This window comes from Lontra canadensis, unplaced genomic scaffold, assembly GCF_010015895.1.
Source record: "Lontra canadensis isolate GAN:19392208 unplaced genomic scaffold, GSC_riverotter_1.0 scaffold121, whole genome shotgun sequence".
In the NCBI taxonomy this organism is placed as follows: Eukaryota; Metazoa; Chordata; class Mammalia; order Carnivora; family Mustelidae; genus Lontra; species Lontra canadensis.
The window spans coordinates 4,035,856-4,039,823 of record NW_022631115.1 but is presented as its reverse complement, the minus strand read 5'-3'; the positions used below and the strand labels follow the sequence as shown (position 1 = coordinate 4,039,823).

The following is a 3,968-nucleotide window of genomic DNA, read 5'->3' as shown; positions in this document are numbered from 1 at the left end:
ACTCACCTGGAATTTAGCTTTTGCAACAAATTACTGGGACAGAATGAGAATTGCTGTTGTCCTTTACCTCCTGAGAAGATATTTTAGCCTTCTGACTTAGAGAGTAGGGAGGAAGGAGCCACGTGTTCTCAGCTATATTCACCTGCAGTGGAGTTTCTGTCATGTTGGGCAGGAAGTTGGCAGAGATAATATCATGATTTAGATGCCATAGACTCCTCCTTCTTCTACTAAGCTTTAGGAAATTTTCTTAAATAAATGTCTCTTCATTTGCTGTATGATCTTAGAACCATTTATACAGATTCTAAGTGGTTGTTTTCTAAAATACTTCTCAACAGTCTCACTAGGAACATGTCTGCAGAATATCTCATGTTGCCATGCAGGGAGTCTAGATCCTGAATTTGGGAGTTTTTCTTTTCTTTTTCTCCTCTTTACCAATCAATATGATCCAATAGTTTTCTTCTTTTAGTTTTGACATAGTTGATTCTATTGATTAATTTTTAATGTTGAGCCATCCTTAAATATCTTAAATAAATCCCACATATTTATTCTTTGTTGACACTGTATACATTGTAAAAGTCTTTTTTACATATTGTTGAATTCAACTTGATAATATTTTGTGGAAGATTTTTGTAACTATATTCATAACAGATATTGTTATTTTTCTTAGTGTAATGGCTTTATACAGCTTTGGTAGTAGAGCAATGCATGCCTCATAAAATACATTAGAAAGTGATTCTCTGCTTTTGCCCCACCCTCCCCCCAATGAAAGATCACAGAGAATTTGGCATTATTTCTTCTTTAAATACTTGGTAAAATTCACCAGTGAAACTTAAGGTGTGTTGCTTTCTTTTGGGGGAGATCATTAATATTGATCCAATACTATAATTGATATATAGTCTTATTCAAATTATTGATCTTTGTGTAATTTTCATAGTTGTGTCTTATAGGAATTAATAAAGTTCATCTAAGTTATCAAATTTGTGGCAGTGGATATTCATATTATTATTTTTCTTTTATTGTCTATGAGGCCATTGTGTTGACTCTTCTTTCTAACATTGGTATATGTCTTTTTTTTTCCTCCTTGGTCAGACTAAGTGCTTTCATAAATTTTATTGATCTTTCCAAAAAAGCAGCCTTTAATTTTGATGCTTTTGTTTCCTTGTTTTCAATGTATTTGTTTTGGGAACTTTTATTATTATTATTATTATTATTATATTTTCTTTATGCTATTTTATACTTAAATTCTTCTTCTTTCTCTAGTTTCCTAAGGTAGGAGCCTAAGTTACTTGTTGGAGGCCACGATAAGGCTTGAGACGAGGACCAAACCAGGCCCTGACTTGTGTCTCCCTTTAAGTCCAAATACTTTAGTAAAGGGTTATGGACAGGAAAGGTTGAGTAACACTGAGAAAGGGTCTGTGTGCTATCTATCTGTTGTGTGCTCGCCTACGTGACTTCCCACACACTCTCCCTACAGAAGGAACAATGTGGTCAGGGTCATGAATTCTTAGTTGGTCCTTGTTGTTCCTGTACCTCCCATAACCCACTCCCTGGCTGATTGTCTTGCTAATGGAATTAGCCGAGACTATCTGGCATCACAAGGTTTGCTTGTAGTTAATGTAAACTTGTTATAGGAACTTGCGGTCATCTGACTAGATACTGATGTATTACTCCTCCTATTGTAGTCTGCCTTATAAATGCTTGTAAGATGTGGAATAAAATTGGCACTTTTGGACATCATCCTCAGTGCTCCTCCTGCCCCCATCTCTTTGTCTCTTAATTTCTTTTCACCAACCTCTTACCCTCACGTTCCTGGTCGATTTGTCGCGCCAGCTGTGACAGTTACTGATTTTAGATCTTTCTTTTTTTCTTATACATGCTTTTGGTGGAATAAATTTCTAAGTACTGTTTTTGCTGCGTCCCACAAATTTTGATAAGCTGTTTTTAAATTTTCATTTGAGTATATTTTAAATTTTTTTCTCAAATTTCCTTTTGATACATATATCATTTATAATTATATTTACAGCTATCTTTCTGTCTCTGATTTCTAGTTTATTTAATTGCATTACTATGTGAAGTCCTACTTTGCATGATTTCCAGTTTTTGTGATTTTTAGGGATTTTTGGGAGCCAAGAATGAGAATGTTACATCTGAGTATGAAAAGAATGTGTATTCTATTATCAGGGGATGTATCTACCCATGTAAATTAGATCAATTTGATTGATAATATTCTTAAGATCAACTGTTACTTAAAAAAAAAATCAACTATACCTTAGTGATTTTTTTTGCCTGCTTGATCTATCGGTCTTTAAGCACTTCCCTCTTTCCTTCTGGGCAACCTGATAAGAAAGCCTGGATACTTTCTCATTTGTCACCTTGGGAGATTAAAATATACAAGCTCCTGACCATGTGTAGGAACCCCCACCCAACCCACACGCACCCTGACACACTTCCTAGCCACAATGAAAATTCTGAGTCAGCCTCCTTTCTTTTCTCTCTCAAGCAGATTTTGAAATCCTCTCTCAAGCAAATTTTTAAATGAGGCTATCCCCAAATAGCCCCATATGTAAGTAATAAATCTTTACACTAACTGTTTAGAAGCCACCAAGCATGGTGTGTGGCATAGCTCCACTTCTTTCTGGCAAACTTGGGCTTGAGTTTTGCTGCACTCAGCTACTTTTGTTGAGTTCTATAGGAAGTTTATTATATATTTATCTGACCTAAGTCAGAATTTTCAATATTTGGTTTTGGAAGGAGAATCATTCATGCTTGGGGCCCTCCTTAGTGGCCCTGGGTTAAGTATCTCAACCTGGAAATATGTGGGTATTTAAAATAAAACTGGTTGACAATAGGTTTAGGAGAAAGAGTCTCACCTATTACCAATTCATTGTAAGTCTCAGACAAGTTTTGACCTCTGTTCCGTATGAAGGATTGTACCCTATGCAAGATATGGGCACATCAGTTGGTCACTCGTGAAAAAGTAGTCACTAATGAATTTTTTAAAATAGAGAAAAAGGAAAAAAATGCAGTCATTACCTGAAATGCTGAAGTCTATTCATCTAAAAGCACAGGACTCACTAGGACTACACTTCTGCTGCTGCTATTTATGTTTCTGTTACAACAAAGATCTTGATCCTCAAGATTATAGAGGAAAGCACTCATGTTACCCCTGTAGCACAGTGAAGTGGTTGAGTCAAATCCAACATAAGCCCAGCTTCAATTCAATAAAGGAACCATTGCCATGGGGGAGGCTATAAACCCTGGAGATGTTAATTTGAGGTTCTCTGGAGGAGCAAGCTTAAGTATATGAGCAAGGGAGAGAGGAGTTTGTCTGAAGTATATCCATTAACACCAATTTAAAAATAGAAAAGAAGAATAAACCTGGGTACAGGATAGAAACCTGGGTACAGAAAATTGAAACAGAGGTCCACAATTTGACCCAGTCCAAAATTTATTAAATTATTTTATATAATAAAAGATAAAAGGCTACTGATTGAAGTTTGTGTCTCAACAAATTTGTGTGTGTGTGTGTGTGTGTGTGTGTTTTATTTTAAAATATGGAATGTTTGATAAATTTGTATTCATCCTTGCACAGGGGTCATACTAATCTCTGTATCTATCCAATTTTAGTATATATTCTGTCAAAGCAAGCACTCAACAACTTTGGATCTGAATTAACTTTAATATGTCAAAATGTACCCACTGGCAAATCTTCATGGTTTTAATCTTCATGGTCTGAGGTTCAAATTAAAGATATACCTGGGGATTCTAAATATTAAGCAAGGTACTTCTTATAATCTTAAAAGACTTAAAAATATAAAATAGAGTACAAATAGGTGTGTCTCTGACCATCAGAACTACTGTGTTGCTTAAATTCTGCACTACTGTATAATGCATTACACTGAAATACGTCAGAGCGGGTATTACTATTACCCAATGAGTAATAAGTTAAAATTAAATTGGTCTTTGGA

The 3,968-nt window shown here is 35.2% G+C and overlaps 1 non-coding gene across 1 annotated transcript; it reads right to left on the bottom strand.

The window, feature by feature from the left end:
• Positions 1 to 3,548: 3,548 nt before the first annotated feature.
• LOC116857267 lies at positions 3,549 to 3,651 on the bottom strand. The gene has a single exon (XR_004380724.1). It is a non-coding gene; the product is annotated as a U6 spliceosomal RNA (small nuclear RNA).
• Positions 3,652 to 3,968: the final 317 nt, after the last annotated feature.